This window comes from Puma concolor, chromosome E3 (assembly GCF_028749965.1).
Source record: "Puma concolor isolate L17-30 chromosome E3, mPumCon1.1.hap2, whole genome shotgun sequence".
Taxonomy (NCBI): Eukaryota; Metazoa; Chordata; class Mammalia; order Carnivora; family Felidae; genus Puma; species Puma concolor.
In genome coordinates, this window is record NC_141682.1 from 11,187,670 (window position 1) to 11,209,570 (window position 21,901).

At 47.3% G+C, this 21,901-nt stretch overlaps 1 long non-coding RNA gene and 1 pseudogene across 3 annotated transcripts in view; one reads left to right on the forward strand and one right to left on the reverse strand.

Moving 5' to 3' along the window:
- Window positions 1-21,901, reverse strand: part of LOC147572971 (uncharacterized) — a 53,648-nt gene that overhangs the window by 17,074 nt on the left and 14,673 nt on the right. For all 3 annotated transcript variants that reach the window (XR_015245576.1, XR_015245575.1, XR_015245574.1), the window contains one exon: window positions 6,510-6,743. This is a non-coding gene — a long non-coding RNA (uncharacterized LOC147572971). The remainder of the gene's footprint in view (window positions 1-6,509; window positions 6,744-21,901) is intronic.
- LOC147572972 (small nucleolar RNA U3) lies at window positions 15,811-15,886 on the forward strand (annotated as a pseudogene).

Consider the following 21,901-nt stretch of genomic DNA (forward strand, 5'->3'; position numbering starts at 1 on the left):
CGCGTCGGGCTCCGTGCTGATGGTGCAGAGCCCACTTGGGGTCCTCCGTCCCACCCTCTCTGCCCCTCTCCTGCTCGTGCTTTCTCTCAAAAATAAACATTTAAAAATAAATAAATATAGGGGAAAAAAAGTTAAAAAAAAAAAATCATCATATGACCCGGTGGGATAGTGTTATATAATCAAATATATATATTTCGGCCTTCACCTGCATTCCTGGTACCAACACCTAAAACCCTGGGAACTTTCTGGTAACACTGGAGTTTAGTTAATGAGATGGCTTTTGGAAAGCCCCTAAGGATGGCCACATCTGACTCCCAGGGAAGGGAGGGGGCTAGAGACTGAATTAATTATTAGTGAAAGCCTTCCTAAACACTGGGGCACATGAGTGGCTCAGTTGGTTGAGCGGCAGACTCTTGATTTCAACTCAGGTCATGATCTCAGTTCATGAGATCGAGCCCCACATCTGGCTCCACGCTGACAGTGCACACAGCATGCTTCTGATTCTCTCTCTCCCTTTCTCTCTGCCTCTCCCCCCACCCCCAACACACTCGCTCTCTCTCAAAATAAATGAATAAACTTAAAAATATGGGGCGCCCAGGTGGCTCAGTCAGTTAAGCATCCGACTTCGGCTCAGGTCATGATCTTGCGGTTTGTGAGTTCGAGCCCCGCGTCGGCCTCTGTGCTGATAGCTCGGAGCCTGGAGCCTTGCTTCGGATTCTGTGTCTCCTTCTCTCTCTGCCCCTCCGCCACTCATGCTCTGTCTCTCTCTCTCCCAAAAATAAATAAAAACATTTATAAATAAATAGATAGATAGATAGATAGATAGATAGATAGATAAAATCCCGACAGTACGCATTCGCAGCCCTTCCAGTTGGTGGACAAGAATGCATCCACATGGGTGGGTAACCTTCCCCAAACTCCACAGGGACAGAAGCTCCTGTGCCTGGACCCTTCTGGACCTCACCCTATGTATCTCTTCACCTGGCTGTTCATTTATGTCCTTAAATATCCTTTGTAATAAATCCAGAAATTTAATAAGTAAACTGTTTTCCCGAGTTCTGTGACCCACTCTGGCAAATGCCCGAACTCGAGGAGGGGGTCACAGAAACCTCCGATTTATAGCTGGCCCATCAGAAGCACAGGTGTCTGAACTGGGGGTCGTCCTATAGGACCGAGCCCTCAGCCTGTGGGATCTGACGTTAACTGCGAGTCAAGAGTGTCAGCATTGAGTTAAATTGTAGGACATCCTGCTGGCATCTGAGAATTGTTTGGTTTTGGAAAAACCCCTCACATCTGATGAGCAGAAGTGTAGCGTGTTGTAGTCGAGAACAGAGTTGTTCTTCTTACCCAGCAGTACCCACTCTGGGGAGCCAAAAGGCTGAAACAACCCAAGTGCCCACCAACAGATGAATTGATAAGCCAGATATGGCCTCTACAGGGACACAATGGAACATTATTCACCCATAAAAAGGGATGAAGCTCTGATACATGCTTCCACAGGGATGCTCTTTGAAAACACTATGCCGAAGGGCGCCGAGATGGCTCAGTTGAAAGAGCCTGCGACTCTTGATCTCAGGGTGGTGAGTTCAAGCCCCATGTTGGATGTAGAGATTACTTAAATAAATAAAAACTTAAAAAAAAAAGTATGCTGAGTGAAAGCAGTCAGACACAAAAGGACAGATTGGGTGTGGTTCCACTTGAATGAGGTATTGAGAACAGGAAAATTCATAGAGACAGTAAGTACATTAGAGGTGACCAGGGGCTGGGAGGGGAGGGAAAAGAGGGGAGAATTATTGTTTCAAGCAATTTTTTAACACTTATTTATTTTTGAGAGAGAGAGAGAGAGAGGGAGAGAGAGAGAGAGGGAGAAAGAGAATGAATCGGGGAGGGGCAGAGAGAGAGGGAGACACAGAATCCGAAGCAGGCTCCAGGCTCTGAGCTGTCAGCACAGAGCCGGATGCGGGGCTCGAACTTGTGAACTGCGAGATCATGACCTGAGCCGAAGTCGGACGCCCAACCGACTGAGCCACCCAGGCGCCCCAAGGGGACAATTATTGTTTAATGGGTACAGAGTTTCTGTTTGGAATGATGAAAAAGCTCTGGAAATAGGGGCGATGGTTGCATCACATTGTGAATGTATTTCATGCCACTGAGTTGTACTCCTAAATGGTAAATGTTATGTTATATATATTTTTACCACAATTTAAAAAAAAAAAAATTTTTTTTTTTTTTTTTTAAGCATCCTGACTGCTGTGTGGAGGTGAATGGTGGCTCCCCTGGTCATCAAAATCAAATTCCCTCCTTCCATTTTCCCCCGCCATGGGAACATGCTGGGAAAAACAGGTAGTGTTAACAACACCCTGGGTCTGCTCTTCAAAGACTCCCACCTTTGTCTTGTGCTCAGCCCACCAGGAGATCTGAAGCCCCTGGGCACCTAGGTGGGCATCTGAAAGATGCAAGCTTGCCTTGATCAACCCGACCCAGCTGGTCCAGGGAAAGCAAGTCCCCCAGAACACTTCACTGCTCTTGAAGCTCACAGCCACCATTCTGGGGTCACCGGACAAGGCATGGCCGCGTGGAGGGCTTTCAGTTGAGGACGGCAGCACCACGACAGCCAATGCCCCTGGGAGGGAGCCCTCCCAGATCCCCGAGCAGCCACTGGGTACCAGGAAGAGGAAGAGGGCAGGTGCAGGGCCCGGCCGGGACTGAGTAGCTCTCCCTTGGAAGGAGGGAAGTGGAAATTCCATATTCCTGGATCCTGGGGATCCGTTTTCATGTCTATATCCTCCGCATGCCATCAGCCAGCCAGCTGCTTAAGGGCTCCTCTCTGAGACTTGGTCTGGCACACAGCAGGGGTATGTGTGGGTGCTTGGGACAAATGTGATGAGTGAGTGAGTGCTGGAGGCCACAGATGCCAGCGAGGGAGCCCAGGGAGGCCCAGCCACTGCCCAGGGTGACCCACAGGAAGTTGGTGGCTGAGCCAGGGATTGGCACCGGGTACCTCTCCCAGCCCTGCCCTCTCCCCTGGGGCCTCAGTCTCTGGCCCTCGGGGGTGGGAGGGAAGGAACAGCTGTGGAGTCACACACCGGCTCTCTCTCTCCATGGGGAGTTTTTTCTTTCCTGCCGTCTTCTCTCCTCCCTCTCTTCCCTTTCTGGAACATCTGATTAGAGAACTTTGAAAGCTGAGCCGTCTTAGGATCAGGTTGCCAGATTTAGCAAATAAAAATACAGGATGTTCAGTTAAATGGAAATTTTAGATAAGCGACAAAGAATTCTTTAGTGTAAATCTGTTTCGTGTGATATCTGGGTCATAACCCAGTTCGGGAAAATGGCGCCTTCCCCTCCATGGGCTCCCCCTGCACGTGGCCGGGCCACCCGGCTGAGCCGCTGTTCCTCCCATGGCACACCCTGGACCAAACCCGGAGGCTCTCTGCTAGGTCCCAGCCTGTCTGAGCTTCCGAGAGCAGGAGCAAGCCAGACACCTGCTGCAAGATGTTGCAAAAGAAATGGGGAAGCTGTTCAGACAGGGGAGAGAACAGGAAACCCCTGGGGCCACAAGAGAGGAAATCAGTGCGGTGGGAGGGACGGGGGAGGGAGGCGGGTCCACGACAGCAGCCCTGTCGCCCCCACCTCCAACCCCTTGGCTGCACGGGGGCCCAGCACAGAATAGGAGCCATGAAGGCTCCAGAAAGCAAAGAGCCACTGACTAAGAAGACATATGTCACGTCCACAGTCAGCTGCACGACACTGTGATTTGGTCTAGACGCCTGGTTCCTATGAGCCTCAGCCTTGCTCAGGTGCCTGTACGGTGGGATCCAGCTACAAGCCCAGGTCCTCGGAGCGGGGAAGGTGACTGAGGCCTGTTCCTGAAAAGACGGACCCATCTCTGGGGAGCCCGGGACCAGCGCCCTGTGCCAGAGCCGTGCTAGGTCACAGGCCAGGGCCCTGCCTTGCATCCCTTGGCCCCGGACCCCAGACCCCAGCTTCCCTGTTTCCCTTCTCTGCCGGGCTGCACCTGTGCCTCCGGGCCTCCTGGTGGGGTCCCGATGATCTCCTGAGTATCTGGCCCTCCACACCAAGGCCTGTGCAACAAATGTGAAGCTTGTAGTGTTGGCTCAAACTGCAGAACTATACCAAATATTCCATTTGCTCAGACTGTCCACTCCTAGCTCCCTGCATTATGGGAGGCACCGGCCCAGTCACTGAGGACCGGCTTTGCCTTGAGCTTGAGCTGGTCGAGTGATAACCAGTAATTCCAGAATGCTATTGTACACTTTCTCTTTCTTTCTCTCTCATACATACTATATAATTATGTATTATATATAAATATATTATATACGTGTGTAAATATTATATATATGTGTGGGTATACTCTATAATTATGTATTATATATATTATATATGTGTGTATATTACATACGTATGTATTATATATGTGTGTGTGTGTGTATATATATATATACATATATATATATAAATATATACAACATGTATTTTAGTATATGTGACTCTTCCTTTTTTTTAAAAGTATTTATTTGGGGCGCCTGGGTGGCTCAGTCGGTTAAGCGGCCGACTTCAGCTCAGGTCATGATCTCGCGGTCCGTGAGTTCGAGCCCCGCGTCGGGCTCTGGGCTGACAGCTCAGAGCCTGGAGCCTGTTTCAGATTCTGTGTCTCCCTCTCTGACCCTCCCCCGTTCATGCTCTGTCTCTCTCTGTCTCAAAAATAAATAAACGTTAAAAAAAAAAAGTTAAAAAAAAATAATAAAAGTATTTATTTAAGTAATCTCTACACCCAATGTGGGGCTTGAACTCACAACCCTGAGATCAAGAGTCACATGCTCTTCTGACTGAGCCAGCCAGCACATCGACTCTTCCTCTCTTTTTATAAGCTTTGTGGACATTATTATAGTGTGTCACAAAATTAACAAATGTTTGGTATAATGATGTAAACAGAGTAAAAATAAAAACTTCATCAGCTGTCCTCTGCCTCCAGTCTTACCCCTTGCAGTGATCTGTCAATGTTTGTTTGTTTGTTTTTAGTTTATTTTTATTTTTTATTTATTTTTGAGAGTGAGTGCACGAGCAAGGGACGGGAAGAGAGAGAGGGAGACAGAGGATCCGAAGCAGGCTCCACACTGACAGCAGCTCGATGCGGGGCTCAAACTCCCGAATCGAGAGATCACGACCCGAGCCGAAGCTGGTCACTCAATCAACTGAGCCACCCGGGTGCCCCTAACGGTCAATGTTAACAGTGAGCTATGTGTCCACCTACATCATCATGCTCATGTAAGTAATCACACACATACACATACACATGACTTTTCTCCCTTTTATCTTTTAGATGAAAACGGTAACCGGGATTACATTCAAAACCTAAACAGTGGCTTCACTGAGAAATATGTTGCCTCTTTCTCAGGTAACAACAAGCTTGGGGTCACATAGTGCACGGTGCCATGGCCGTGAAGCCGCATGCTCCATGCCTTTATGCTTCCCCATCCTGAGAGTGTGACTTGGGTCCCCACAGTCACAAGACAGCCCTGCCCTCCGGGTACCAAGTCTGTTCCACGCAGGAGGAAGAAGGCAGGCACAAGGGGACAGGCACGTACCGGCTGACTCTGGTTATACATGTAGTACATGCTACTAGAAAACCAGTAACTTTCCTGTGGATTTCTGCTTACATCTCATTAGCCAGGAACATGTCACGTGGTTGTGCCTGGCTGCTGCGAGGGAAGCTGAGAAACCGAGATTTTAGTGTTTTGGTGTTTTTGGTTTTGTTTTTTGAGAGACTGCAAGCAGTGGGGGGTCGTTAGAGAGAGAGGGACAGAGGATCTGAAGCGCTGACAGCAGCGAGCCCGATGTGGGGCTTGAACTCAGGAACCACGAGATCGTGACCTGAGCCAAAGTCTGACGCTCAGTCAACTGAGCCACCAGGTGCCCCGAGATTTTAGTTTGGGAGCTGGAAACATGATCTGTGAATAAGGAGGAAGTGGAGGAGAGATGTTGAGGAGTTACATCCAGCAATGGCTCCCACAGATACCATACACGTGATTCTACAACCGTTTTGCTCCCCGCTTGACAAGCTGTGGATCTTTCCAGATTGACACTACGGACCTGTCAAAAACTGCGCAACGGTCCCACAGAATGGTATCACCCTCATTTCTAATTATGCCCAATATTTTTCTGAGGCAAAGGCAGTGGCAATAAACATCCTCTAGATACATCCTTCGTTGCTTCTGTGTCTGAAGTTAAGATTTCCCCTAAGTGGCTTACTGAGTGGAAGAGTTGGCGTGTCTCTTGCTCTCCATTTTGCTGTGAAACAAGAGCCCTGAAACTTAATAGCTTAGCAACCTTACTGGAGCGGGGGCACCTGACTGGCTCAGTTGGTACGATATACAGTTCTTGACCTCGGGGTCGTGAGTTCCACCCCCCTGCTAGGTGTAGAGTTATTTTTTTGCTTGTTTGTTTTTAATTGATTTTTTTTTTAATAAATTAAGGAAAAACACACTTACTGTCTAGTATTGGTTCTGAGGGTCAGGAATCCAGGAGCAGCTGGAGGAGTGCTTCTGGCTGTGAGCGTCCCAGGAGCTTGCACTCCAGCCATGGTTGGGTAGCAGTCACCTCCTGGAATCGGGGCAGGAGAATCTGTTCCCAAGCTCGCTCACGTGGCTGTTGGCCAATGGCTTCACTTTCCCAGCATCTGGGCCTCTCCACGGGGCTGCTCACATATAGCAGCATGATTCCCCCTGGAAAGAATGATTTAAGAGAGAAAGTGAGCACCCGAGACAGAACCACCGTCTTTTTCATGACCTAATGTCATCACTTCAGCCTTATGCTACTGATTACACGCAACAGCCCTTGTATAATTCAGGGGAGGACTACACAAGAGTGTGAACCTTCGGGGTGGGGATGCTGGCGGCCATGTTCCCTCAGTGGCTGGCTAAATATACGGGGGCACATATTCTTTTATATTGCCTTTTCCTTTTTCCTATTATTATTTTTTTTTTTTAAGTTTATGTATTTACTCTGAGAGAGAGAGAGAGAGAGAGAGAGAGAGAGAACATGAGCTGGGGAAGGCCAGATAGAGAGGGACGGAGGGAATCCCAAGCAGGCTCCACACTGTCAGGGCAGAACCAGATGTGGGGCTTGATCTCACGAACCATGACTTACCTGACTGAGCCACCCAGGCGTCTGCCGTTTTGTTTAAACCTTACTTTGATTGAAAGTGTAATACATGCCAATTTCAGAAAAACTTGAAAACACAGAAAAACAGGAGAAATCTCAAACACCCCTAACCCCACCACTGAAAGATACTTGCAACTTACATTTTTATTCATTTCCTTCCACTCTTTCTTCTGTGCGTGTAGTGCTTCTGTGCTGGGATGTTTTTGTCAGATAACAAAAACCACCCTGACTCAAAAAAAAGCTAAAATGGAAGGAAAGCTATTAACGGCCTCAGGGAACAGGAAATCTAGAGACAGTCAGATGTCAGGGCTGGTGGAGAACAATGACATTCTCAAGGACCCAGGTGATTTTCCTCCCTTCCAAACACTGACTTCATCTCCAGGGCCTTTCAGGCAGGAAGATGATGGAGGGGCTGAAAGTCTCCTTTTCAGTCTGATTTGCACACACCCACTCCTGACCCAGATGCTATCACTGGGAATGCTACAGGCTAAGTGAGCAGTGTAGACTTGGTTACATGGTGGGATTACCACCATTGACTTAGAGCAATCACCCCCAGAGCTGGGTCAGTTTCCCCTGAGTCACATGGTCTTTTAGGTTGAAAGAAGAGGAAAAGGAGGATGTGTGGCAACAGTGTCTCCTACACAAATAGATTGACTTAGTCGATGAGATATAATTTCATATCCTTATTATTTCAAATGATTGTAATACTATAAACATATTTTTTTAAGATTTTATTTTTAAGTAATCTTTACAACCAACATGGGGCTTGAACTCACAGCCCCGAGATCAAGAGTCGCATGCTCAACTGACTGAGCCCACCAGGAGCCCCTGAACATATTCTTTATGGTTGAAATGTTTATAAATAAATGGCCATAGAATAGTCCAACAAGTTATATAGTATAACTTACTTTTTACAACAGCTTATTGAGACACAATTCACCCATTTAAACTGTACAATTCAATGGTTTTTAGTATATTTCCACAGTTGTGCAACTATCATCACAATTTTCTTTTCTTTTCATTTTTGAGAGAGAGAGAGACAGAGAGAGAGACAGAGCTCAAATGGGGAAGGGACAGAGAGAGAGGGAGACACAGAATCCAAAGCAGGCTCCAGGCTCTGAGCTGCCAGCACAGAGCCTGATGCGGGGTTCGAACTCATGAACCGTGAGATCATGACCTGAGTTGAAGTCAGACGCTTAACTGACTGAGCCACGCAGGTGCCCCTATCATCACCATTTTCAACATTGTCATTCCCTCAAAAAAAAACCCCTCATACTTACTAGCAGCCACACTACATTTCAAGCCCCATAGCACCTGGCTTCTCTCACTTAATACAGTATTTTCAAGGTCGATCCCTGTTGTAGCATGTTTCGGTATTTTATTTCCTTTCATTGCTGAATAATATTCCATTGTGTGAATATACCACGTTAAAAAAGTCTATTGATGAGTTAATGGACATTTGGGTTGTTTCTGGTTTTTTTGGCTATTATAGAGATTGTCTTGGGGCGCCTGGGTGGCTCAGTCGGTTGAGAATCCAACTTCGGCTCAGGTCATGATCTCACAGTTTGTGGGTTTGAGCCCCACATCAGGCTCTGTGCTGACAGCTTGCTCAGAGCCTGCAGCCTGCTTCAGATTCTGTCTCCTTCTCTCTCTCTGCCCCTCCCTGCTCATGCTCTGTCTCTCTCTGTCTCTCAAAAATAAATAAATGTTAAAAAAAATTTTTAAAAAAAAGATTGTCTTATTTCATTCAGGCTACTATAAAAAAAATGCCATAGGGGCGCCTGGGTGGCGCAGTCGGTTAAAGCGTCCGACTTCAGCCAGGTCACGATCTTGCGGTCCGTGAGTTCGAGCCCCGCGTCGGGCTCTGGGCTGATGGCTCAGAGCCTGGAGCCTGTTTCCGATTCTGTGTCTCCCTCTCTCTCTGCCCCTCCCCCGTTCATGCTCTGTCTCTCTCTGTCCCAAAAATAAATAAACGTTTTTAAATTAAAAAAAAAAAAATTTATGTTTATTTATTTTTGAGAGAGACAGAGCATGAGTGGGGGAGAGGCAGAGGGGGAGGGAGACACAGAATCTGAAGGAGGCTCCAGGCTCTGAGTTGTCGGCACGGAGCCTGATGCGGGGCTCGAACTCGCAAACCATGAGATCATGACCTGAGCTGAAGTTGGACACTTAACCCACTGAGCCACCAAGCCCCACCACAGAGATCTCTACTGTGACAATATGACTGTGCCTCGTTCGTGTACACCTGCTTTCACCAAACACAACCGAGCCATGCTTGACATCCTTTGTCAGCAAAGGGGATTTGAGAGACGGACCTGTGTGTGGACAATGACATGAGGACAGTAGCAGTGGGAGGTCACACTTCAAGAGTGCTGCCTCTGTGCCAGGCCCAGCTCTAAGCACCTGCTGAAGACTAACACAATTAAAGCTCATAACAATCCTTTGAGGCGAGGCTTTTGTTTGCTCCCTTTTGCAGCAGACAAAACTTGCCCAAGGTGACACAGCCAGTGACGAGCAGAGTCTGGATTTGAACCTGGAGCTGGAGTGCTTAGCTATCGTGCTATTCCCTCCCTCTACAAAACTATCAAAACAGAACAAATAAAGTGCTACAGCGGTAAATACGGTAACAATAAATAAATAAGACTCAGGCAGTGGGCATAGGGTCCTGCAGAAGAAGTTCACTCTACCTGGTGGAGTTGAGTTTCCACTGAGCCTTGAAAAAACAATTCACTAGAACCCAACAATGGGAAGGTTGTTTCAAGTCGGTGTGACAGCAGACAGCCGTGCAGGGGCTCACGGTGTGCAGTTAGCATCGGGCTATATGTTACAGAAGTGCTCTCCTTAAAATCATAGGGAGGAGGAGCTACACAGAACAATTTTCTTTCTTTTTTTAAATAATTTTATTTATTTTAAGAGAGACGAGAGAGAGAGAGAGAGAGAGAGAGCACACACACGTGAGTGGGGAGGGGCAGAGAGAGAATCCCCAGCGGGCTCTGCACTGTCAGCACGGAGCCCGATGTGGGGCTCCACGCAGGTTTGAACTCATGAAATTGAGATCATGATCTGAGCTGAAGTCAGAAGCTCAACTGACTGAGCCACCCAGGTGCCCCCACAGAAGAATTTTCTTAATCATTATGTCTTCTCTCTCTGCTCATTTCAATTGCAACTGAAATAACATTTTATTTAAACCAAAAATATTTTGGGGCGCCTGGGTGGCTCATTCGGTTAAGCGTCCGACTTCAGCTCAGGTCACGATCTCGCGGTCCGTGAGTTCGAGCCCCGCGTAGGGCTCTGGGCTGATGGCTCAGAGCCTGGAGCCTGCTTCCGATTCTGTGTCTCCCTCTCTCTCTCTGCCCCTCCCCCGTTCATGCTCTGTCTTTCTCTGTCTCGAAAATAAATAAACATTTAAAAAAAAAATTAAAAAAAAAATAAACCAAAAATATTTTAAAAATTTAAATTAAAAAAAAGCTTTACATTTAAAATACATATTGTGGGGGGCGCCTGATTTCAGCTCAGGTCATGATTTCGTGGTTCACGTGAGTTTGAGCCCCTCCACGGTCAGTGTGCTGGAGTCTGCTTTGGATCCTCTGTCCTTCTTTCTCTCTCTCTGCCCCTGTCCCACTCGCACTGTCTGAAAAAAAAATTTTTTTTTTAATTAAATACATATTTTGGAGGGCACCTGGGTGGCTCAGTCGTTTCAGCATCCAACTCTCGATCTCGGCTTGGGTCGTGATCCCAGAGTCGTGGATCAAGCCCCTTCTTGGGCTCCATGCAGACCTTGGAGTCTGCTTGGGATTCTCCTCTCAGCACTAAATAAATAAATAAGTAAATAAATAAATAAATAAAATATCTATTTTTTAACTTAGTAAGTAATCTCTCCACCCAAGAAGGGCCTTGAACTCACGACCAACCCTAAGATCAAGAGTAGCACAACTCCTATGACTGAGCCAGCCAGGCGCCCCTGAAATATTTTTAAGAGAAATATTACTTATTGTTTTCTTTTTTTTCCTTTTATTTATTTATTGTTTTTTCAATCTTTATTTGAGAGAGAGAGAGACAGAGAAACAGAACACAAGCATGGGAGGGGCGGAGAGACAGGTAGGGAGACACAGAATCCGAAGCAAGGCTCCAGGTTCCGAGCTATCAGCACAGAGGCCGACACGGGGCTCGAACTCACAGATGGCAAGATCATGACCTGAGCCGAAGTCGGATGCTGAACAGACTGAGCCAGCCAGGTGCCCTCTTTTTTTGTTTTTTAACGTTGATGTTTTAATTTTTTTAATTGCTTGATTTCTAATCGCCACGTGTCTATGATACTCTAACTGCTTTTCAACGGGCCCAGAATGATATAAAACGACAGCTGACAGGCCCAAAGACTTCCAGGGGCTTTTTGGTCTGAGGGAACGTGCCTTGGTAGCAGTAACCGGAAGACCATGGAAGATGGTGGATTCTTGCCTCAACTGGAAATTTATAAAAATTTTCCATGAGGTGGCAGCAGCTGCTCAAGCAGTCCTGGAAAATGAGCTCAGCTGAAAATTCAAGGTTGTTGTCGTTGTCGTTGTTGTTGTTTGCCATTAGAGTGAGATCTCTTTCAACATTGCCTGTCTTTGAATAAAATCTATGCATTAAAAATTCTTTGATTTAGAAATGAAAACTGGTTTCTTTTTTTTTTTAATGTTTACTTATTTTTAAGAGAGAGAGAGAGAGAGACTGGGGGAGGGGCAGCCAGAGGGGCGTGTACAGAGGACCCAAAACAGGCTCTGTGCTGACAGCAGTGAGCCCGGATGTGGGGCTCGAACTCACGAACCATGAGATCATGACCTGAGCGGAAGTCAGACGCTCAAACTACTGAGCCACCTGGGCGCCCCTTGACGCTATTTTCTACCCGCTAATACCGACCGAGGCTCTCTTGTCTTTCAAGGTCATTTCGGAGCGGTCAGATGAAAGATGCAACATTCAATTCCCACCACAGCTACTAGAAAGCAGGATTTAATTTTAGCCCTGCCAAACAACGTGGAGCGGGCGGGAAGTGATTTTGGCATCTGGAAGTGTTTCGTGCTTCACACCAAGTGAGCGCGCCTCTTACTCCGCACTCTCGGGCCGGCTGTCCTGTGAATTTCTATTTGCTCAGAAATTATGCTGATCTCAGTTTCCGCCCTGAGCAAGGAAAACGAGGGTAAGAAAAGAATGGAGCTAGCCCAAGTGCAGGGAACAAAACATAGAATGGATGGGCCTTCACAGAAGAGGATTGTTTCAGTCCCAGAACAAAGGGGCAGATGGATTAGGCCGGTCTGAGCCCTGGCTCCGCCTCTTACCAGCTGGGCCCTCACCTGATCTCCAGAGCTAGGGTTTTCCACCGCAGACAGAATGACAATACCTTTTCGCAGCACTGCCGAGTGCAAAGGGGAGAATGTCCTCTGGGCCACACCAGTTGGTTGGAATTACAGCAGATACTTTATCGGGTCGCTAAAATATGTTTACCCGCTGAGTTTTCTTTTTTTTCCTTTGCCTGTTTCCCACACAGGAAAGACGATGGAAAAAAGATCAAAGTCATAATCCTCTTGTCGATCTACGTTGGGCCGCTGGTCATCCCCGGCTGCATGTCAGAATCGCCTTGGAGCCCTCGCCCCAGCCCAGGGCAATGGCCACAGTCCCTCTGGGTGGGGTGTGAATTTGAAGCAGCCACTTCCCAAACCCTCTGAATGTCCTTGAAGGGACTCTGCCTCACCCAGAGTGGTCACGTGATTTCCTCGCTAAGGACACTGCCGGCCGAGAAACCAAAGATTTTGCTTAAATGAATCTGTTAACTGCTTCAAATCCGGCCTTGCAGATCCCTTGGGGTATAAAGCGGGCCTGACCTCACCGCGTTAAATGGACACACTTTCATTCTGATCTTAGAGCAGCATCTTAACGAGCATCTTTATAGACTTATTCCACATTGAAAGTGGATATCTGTGACCTATAATTTGCAAGATCTTTAATTTAACGTAATTATAAGGACACTTCTGAAATTAATGGTCAAGTGAACGACGGCACTAGATAACTATTCCAATATATTACTTCAACACCTTCCTTCCTTCTCTCTTCTCCAAAATGATGTTTCAATTCAGGTGGTTCTTTGGGTTTTTTTGCTTTTTGGTTTTGCTTGTTTGTTTGTCTTTACTGTTTCAAGTACTATTTGTTGTGCCCAAGTTATGAAGGCCCTGTGGAGAAAACATTAGCAGTTTTTGGCTAAATCAGTTTTAAGGCAAAGGCATTCGTTAATAAGGCATTTTCTCTTTTTATTACTAATTTTTTTAGTAAGGAATTTTCAAATGTGACTATTCCAGAAGTTTTCTCTGTGCCACCTGATCAAGATGAATTTACTGTAATATCCCCTTTTTCTGGAAGGTAGCTGCATATATCTGGACGGAACTCATAATTTTTCTAAATATGTGCAAAATTAAAAAAATATATTCTGTATTAAAACCCAAACAATTTTCACACCACTTCCCTTTCCAGGCTTTCTTGTAAAACGTTGTCCTGACATGTCTTGGTAAAAAAAAAAAAACAAAAACAAATGTGCACTGAACTTCCTGTCTTCAAAATAGAGATACTCTCTTCCTGCAGCCTTGGAAAGCAGAGAGCAGCCCACACTAAGACTTCTGGTCAAAAGCAAAACTCAGGCTGCTGGGGTCCAGGGATTTCTCTGTTAGGGGCCACACATCCACTGGGATGTGGCCACTATGCGTACCTGAAGCACCTCTCTTATATCATCCTAACCACATCGACGGCACATCCTAACTGCTGACTGCATTTGAAAATGATCCCCGGGCACAAAGCCATCCAGTGTCAGGTCATACAAAGCCACAAAATATTCATGATCTTCTGCAGACCCGGCAGATTGTTTCTTAATTGTGGTAAAGTGTACATAACATAAAATGTTCCGTCTTAACCATTTTCAGCATACAGTTCATTAGGGGTAAGCACATCGTGTTGTTGTGCAATTGACCTCCAGGACTCATTTCATCTTGCAAAACTGGAGCTCCATACCTATCAAACAACTCCCCCTGCCCCCCTGCCCCCGGCTCCTGGCAACTGCCCTTCTGTTTTCTGTCTCTACGAACATGACTACTCCAAGTATTGCACCCTTTTGGGGAAGCAAAATGTTTTTTCTTTTAAGCTTATTTATTGACTTAAATAATTTCTACACACGACATGGGGCTTTACCTCACAACCCCAAGATCAAGAGTCACACGCTCTTCTGACGGAGCCAGCCAGGTGTCCCTGGAAGCAAAATGTTTTTAATCACAACTGCATCCCATCAAATTTACAGCCAGAAAGCGGAAGGTCTGAAAGTTTGAACTTTACGATTAAGTATGTAAAACATACTCAGACACACGCATCCACACATACGAACACACAATTCTGATAGAACTGAGCTTGGCGGGGCAGGGGGTGGCACACCTGGGTGGCTCAGTCGGTTAAGCGTCCGAGTGGATTTCAGCTCAGGTCATGATCTTACAGTTTGTGAGTTCCAGCCCCCCATCGGGCTCCGTGCTGATGGCACGGAGCCTGCTTGGGATTTTGTCTCTCCTCGCTGCCCTCACCTACTTGTGCGCACGCGCTCTCTCTCTCAAAATAAATAAACTTAAAAAAATAAAAATAAAAAGAACTGAGCTTGGGACAAAGTCCATCTCTGGGGGCCACTGAAGGCCTGTTTCGTGAAACTGCTTCTCCAGGTGTTTTACCTGGACGAGCAGAAAAGTGTGCTTTCGGCAACTGGCAAGGGTCAAGGTCTTTTAAGTTATACAAGAATGGGCCTGCAGAGAGGGTTCTCAGGATGCAACCTGGAACTGAAACCCGACATGAAACCAGCTGCAGAAGGGAAGAGCCGCCACCTCTGAGATCAAACCCAGGGCCAGGTGTGTGCAAAGGGGCCTTGGGGGCTCAGAGCACTAGCCTGCGAATTTCACAAAAGACTCATCTGCTTCTGCAGATTTGGCTTTGAGGATTTGTTTCCTATGCCTCCCCATGTTTTCTGCAGCTCCCATGCCAGCCTGGCCCAGGGTCAAGGTAGGCTGGATCCAAGAAGGAGAGGGGAGCAGGTGCCCTGAGGACTCTCACACAGAGCCCATCAGGAACAACTTATTACTGCCTCCATGCTGAAAACAGCTGTGTCCTTACTTTACAAAAACGTAGAAGGCGTTGCTGGCTGTCCTCTGGCGGCAGGGCCAGGGTAGGGCCGAGCACAGGTCAGCAGCCTGAGTGACACAAGAGGCTTGACCTGCGGCTTCACCCATGTTCCAAAGACGGGCTTCAGGGGGCGCCTGGGTGGCTCGGTTAGTTAAGCGTCCGACTTTTGGTTTTGGCTCAGGTCATGATCTCACGGTTCATGGGTTCGAGCCCCACATTGGCCTCTGTGCTGACAGTGTGGAGTCTGCTTGGGATTCTGTCTCTGCCCCTCCCCAGCTCGTGCTCGCTCTCTCTGTCTCTCTCAAAATAAATAAACTTAAAAACGAAAAAAAAAAAAAAAAGATGGGGCATCAGGAATGTGGCGGGGAGGGCCCTCACCGAGGCCTCAGGACTGTTATTTTTCCCCTAACCTTCTGTTGCTGTGCAGTTTGTCTAGATAGTTCTGTCCTTCCAAAGACTATACTTTCAGGGATCATTTCTATAGTTCGCTACTAGATAGTTCTGTCCTTCCTTTTTAAACCACAAAGGTTTGCAAGAGACTGGCCTCCACTGCCCAAGTGTGACAATGGCCGCTTCTGGGGCCTGGTTGGGGGAGGGGTTGTGGGATGTGGGGCTGGCTCCTGGGGCCACCGGATCTCCTTCAAGGCACTGCTTGTCCACACAGCCCCTTGCTCATGTCCTGCCCTCCCTACCTTCCCTGAGGCCTCGTCTCCAGCCGTCACACCCCAACCTGCATGGGCCTCAGCTTCCTGGGGACTCGAGGCACCTGCCCCGGCATTTCCATGGGGGCTTCTCTGGTCCCATGGAATATTCCACATGCTGGGGGAAAAAGGGACTTCCTTGGGATGCCAGCAGTGGCCATGGTGGTTTGGGCTGGCACAGAGGTGTGGGTGCGTGGATGAGTGACAGCTCCCATGCCCCCTCCCCTCTCCTACCATAATCCCTCACCAGCCAAGGGAAGCTAACGGAACGTCTGTGTTGAGTGTCTCTCTTTCCTTCTCTCCCCTTCTCTTCTGTCTCGGTTTGGCACTTTGCTAAAAGTTAAACATGCATCTATCTACCTTAAGAACTAACAACTCCACTTCCACTTACCCAAGGGAAGTGAAAACATGTCCACACAAAGACTTATATAAGAACATCGACGGCAGCTTTATCCACAACAACCCCAACGTGGAGACACTCCAAATGCTCATCACGGATGGAGTGACTGTGGCCGCACAAAGAAATACCGCTCAGCAGAAAGAAGGAACAGATTACTAATACACACAATAACATGAATCCGACTCCAAAAGCGTTAGGCTGGGTGAGCGCTGTAAGCCGGATGAGGCCATTTATATAAAATTCTGGAAGAGGCAAACCGGCGACAGAAACAGATTGAAGATCTCGGGGGCCTGGGATGTGGGAAGGTGAGGTGAAGAACGAGCACGAAGGGGCACAAGGGTGCTTTTTTTTTTTTTTTTAAATTTCTTTTTTCAACGTTTATTTTTATTTTTGGGACAGAGAGAGACAGAGCATGAACGGGGGAGGGGCAGAGAGAGAGGGAGACACAGAATCGGAAGCAGGCTCCAGGCTCTGAGCCATCAGCCCAGAGCCCGACGCGGGGCTCGAACTCACGGACCGCGAGATCATGACCTGGCTGAAGTCGGACGCTTAACCGACTGCGCCACCCAGGCGCCCCTAGGGGTGCTTTTTTTGAGTGACAGAAATGTTTTGGATCTTGATTCTGGTGGGGGTTCCACAGGTAAATACATTTGTCAAAAACTCATTGAACGAAACACATAAAAAGGAATCATCTGATTCTGCATAAATAACACACTTCGATAAAGGTGTTTTTGTTTTTGTTTTTGTTTTTAAAAAAAAGCAGCTCAGTCTAGCTTCCCCAAGTGGGTGGCACCATTTCGCCTGGAAACAAGCTGGAATGACAGGCATCCTGACCGACGTGTCCAGCACAAACTACTTAGGTGGCACAGAGGGCCCATTGTGACCAGACCGCAGAGTCTCTCTCCAGCCCGTCCTGCATCTGGCCCTGAGCCCCGGCATCTGGCCCTGAGCCCCGGCCAGCACAAACTATTTACCAATTCCCTCTGCGAGCAGTGCACTTTGACACCTTCCGTGTCTTTGACCTGCTCTTCTCTTTGCTGTCAATACTCACCCCCAACCTTTTTGCTGGGGAAGTTCCACGCATCCTTGAAAGCTGGACTCAAGCGTCTCTTCCCCACCTCCTCTGGGCTCTCCCTACAGCTCTGCAAGCCACACTGTATGGTATTATAGGCTGTTACCCTCCTGTCCTCCCTCCTCCCATCTTCCCACAGTCCGGAAACCCCTCGAAGCCAGGGGTGGTGCCGTATTTCGCTCTGATTCCTTTAAAGTACCTAGCACATTCCTTGAATGTCTGCTGGGCAAGATGGTAGGCCTAAGTTAGCTAAACAGAGAATCACAACCTTCCGAACCTTCTCCCCAACTTGCAGATGAGGACATGAGGCTCCCAGAGCTCAGGCGATGATGCTGAAGACCTCAGGGGCGGGATGTGGCATTGTTAAGTGGCAGGTGCAGAGGGAGGACGGTGAATGAAGACCCATCCCAGCCGTCAGTGAGCTCATGGAGGACAGAGGCTCACAAATAGTGGGGAAACATAGGCCGAATGGAGACACGAGGGAATGAATTCATTCATTCATTCATTCATTCATTCGAGTCGCCCTCCCTCCCCCTTACAGTCTGCAGCAGCATGCAGGAGTGGGCATAACAGGTGCTATCTCCTCCCCTACCCCCGCCCACCCCAGAGGGACCTAACCCATGGAACTGCAGCATAACCCTTCTTAAAGGCAGCCAGCTATGGACCTCAGGGATTAGTTTGGCTAAAGGATTCGTAGTTTTTTGTTGGGCTTATAGTCACAGCTGTGCTGTTTTCTTCTTTTTTTTAATGTTTTATTTATTTTTGAGAGAGAGAGCACAAGCAGGGGAGGGTCAGAGAGAGAGGGACGGAGTATCTGAAGCAAGTTCCAGGCTGACAGCAACGAGCCCAATGCGGGGCTAGAACTCATGAACCGCGAGATCATGACCCCAGCTGAAGTCGGACCTCAACCGACTGAGCCACCCAGGCACCCCTGTTTTTTGCTTTTTTTTTAATGGTAAGGTTTTTTTTAATCTTTATTTTTGAGAGCGAGTGAGAGAGACAGAGTGCAAGTGGGGGAGGAACAGAGAGAGAGGGAGACACAGAATCCAAAGCAGGTTCCAGGCTCTGAGCTGTCGGCAAAGAGCCCGATGTGGGGCTCGAACCCACGAACCGCGAGTTCATGACCTGAGCCGAAGTCAGACGCTTAACCAACTGAGCCACCTAGGTGTCCCATCACAGCTATGTTTTGTACTTTATTATAAAAACTCTTTTGATTTTATTAACGAGGTTCGTGCTGGCACGGCTTGCGTTTTGGCTAGAATGTGAACCTTGCATAAATGTCATGGCTCTGTGGGTGCCTAGAACAGGGCTGGAATGTAGCAAATGTTCTGGTATTTGTTGTAAGTTCTGTCCCATCTCATTTTCTGAAAGTGAATTTTGGGGGAGTAGACTCTGCTGGTCAGATTTTTTAAAAAAATCTTTTAATTTCCTATGTCTGTCTGCAATATGTTTGAAAATTGCTCACAGATAATTTCACTTGACTTGAAAACAAAGTATAACCTTTTGTTTGGAGCCAAATAAAGTTTTCTCTTCCTTTCCAATTTATTGGTAGAATGGATAAAATTGTGATACGTCATCTTACCTCATGGTATCACCCAGAACAATGCAGTTGAGAAACTCGTACCTGTGTTCTACTTTATGCCTTTGTAAGAACTAAACCTAGTGTCAAATTATGATGAAACCAAATTATTGCTGCTTCTGGGAGCCTGGGTGGCTCAGTCGGAAAAGTGTGGCACTCTTGATCTTGGGGGCGTTGAGTTCAAGCCCCATGATGGGTGAAGAGATTACTTAAATGAAACTAAAAAAAAAAAAAAAAAAGAGGGGCGCCTGGGTGGCTCAGTCAGTTGAGCATCCAACTTATGTTCAGCTCATGATCTCACAGTTCGTGAGTTTGAGCCCCGCATCAGGTTCTGTGCTGACAGCTCAGAGCCTGGAGCCTGCTTGGGAATTCTGTGTCTCCCTCTCTCTTTGCCCCTCCTCCACTTGCACTCTGTCTCTCTCTCTCAAAAATAAATAATAAAACATTAAAAAAAAGAGTATATATGCATCATGATTCCGTTTACATAAACTTCAGAAAGAGGTGGGGAGCCTGGCTGGCTCAGTCAGTGGAGCGTGTGACTCAATCTCGGGGGTGTGAGTTCAAGTCCCAGGCTGGGTGTAGAGATTACTTAAAAATAAAATCTTTTTTTGTTTTTTTAATGTTTATTTTTGACAGAGAGAGAGAGAGAGAGACAGAGCATGAGTGGGGGAGGGGCAGAGAGAGAGGGAGACACAGAACCCGAAACAGGCTCCAGGCTCCGAGTGGTCAGCACAGAGCCCGACGCAGGGCTTGAACTCACAAACTGCGAGATCATGACCTGAGCCGAAGTCGGACGCTCGACCGACTGAGCCACCCAGGCGCCCCCTACTATTATTAGTTTCAATGTTTATTCATTTTGAGAGAGAGTTTGTGCGTGTGTGCATGAGCAGGGGAGGGGCAGAGAGAGAGAGAGGGAGAGAGAGAGAATCCCAAGCTGGTGCCACACTCTGCACAGAGCCCGACGTGGGGCTCGATCTCATGAACTGTGAGCTCGTGACCTGAGCCGAAATCAAGAGTCAGACGCTCAACCGCGTAACCCACCGAGCCACCCAGGGGCCCCTGTTTTTTTAAACTGCAGCGTGTGACATTAGTTTCAGGTGCACCACGCAGTGATTGTACAAGTCTACGCCCTATGCTGTGCTCACCAGTGTAGCTACCGTCTGTCAGGTATGGCTACAACACCACTGACTACATTCCCTGTGCTGTGCCCCTTCATCCCTGTGACTGACTCATTCCCTAACTGGAAGCCTGGACCTCACGCCCCTTCCTCCCTTTTGCCCATCCCCCTGCCGCCCTCTGTCAACCACCAGTTTCTTCTCTGTATTTATGGGTCTGTGTCTGCTTTGATTGTCTGTCCATTTTTTTGTTTTTCAGATTCCACATATAAGTGAAATCATACGGTATTTGTCTTTCTCTGTCTGCCTTATTTCACTTAGCATAATACCCTCTGGGTTCATCCATGTTGTCACAAATGGCAAGACCTTTCTTTCTTTCTTTCTTCCTTCCTTCCTTCCTTCCTTCCTTCCTTCCTTCCTTCCTTCCTTTAGCTTATTTATTTTGGGGGCGCCTGAGTGGCTCAGTTGGTTAAGTGACTGACTTTGGCTCAGGTCATGATCTCGTGGTTCGTGAGTTCAAGCCCCACATCAGGCTCTGTGCTGTCAGTGCAGAGCCTGCTCAGGATTCTTGCTCTCTCCTCTCTTTCTGCCCCTCCCCAGCTCGTGCTTTCTTGCTCTCAAAATAAATAAACTTAAAAAAAAAAAAAAAAAGGTTGTCTAAATAAATAAATAAATACATACATACATACATACATAAATAAATAAAGTTTATTTATTTTTGAGAGAGGGGCAGAGAGACAGAGGAAGAGAGAGAATCTCCTTACCATCAACTTAGAGCCCGATGTGGGGCTCAAACCCATGAACTGTGAGATCACGACCTGAGCCAAAACGAAGAGTCGGACACTTAACTGACTGAGCCACCCTGGTGCCCTAAGATCTCATTCTTTCTTAGGGCTGAGTAATATTACCTGTATCTATTTTAATTGATTGATTTCTTAGGATTTTGCCCCATGTGATTGTCTCAATTTGTTCTTACAAATTTGTTTAATAAACAAATACCTTTTAAAACTGAACAACTACCTACCTAATACATGGAAACAAAATTTTCCCACAGTTTAATTCCAAGTTAGCGCCTTCTGGTTTCTTGTTTTGTTTGCTTAGTAAACAATGTTCAGGTGTTAAATGTGACTAGGGTAAATGAGGTCCAGGGTCATTTTCAGATTCCAGACAACCCAAACCAGCCAATTCTGCAAACTAAAGAGCTATTACACTATTCCTTTTTTTTTTTTTAATGTTTATTGATTTTTTGAGTGAGAGAGAGAGAGAGAGAGAGAGAATGAGTGGGGGAGGGGCAGAGAGCGAGGAAGACACAGAATCTGAAGCAGGCTCCAGGATCTGAGCTGTCAGCACAGAGCCCAGTGAGGGGCCCAAACCCACCGAGAGAGCATAACCTGAGCTGAAGTTGGACGCTTAACCCACTGAGCCACCCAGGCGTCCCATCCTTTTTTTTATTTTATTTTTTAACCATAAGAGACTCTTTGCTTTTTTAATTAATTTATTTATTTTGAGAGAGAGAGAGAGAGAGAGAGAAGGAGAGAATCCCAAGCAGGCTCCCTACTGGCAGCGCAGAGCCCAATGCGGGGCTTGAATTCACAACCCTGAGATCATGACCTGAGCCAAAACCGAGTTGGATGCTTAACCGACTGGGCCCCCCAGGCGCCCCAAGAACTAGCACTA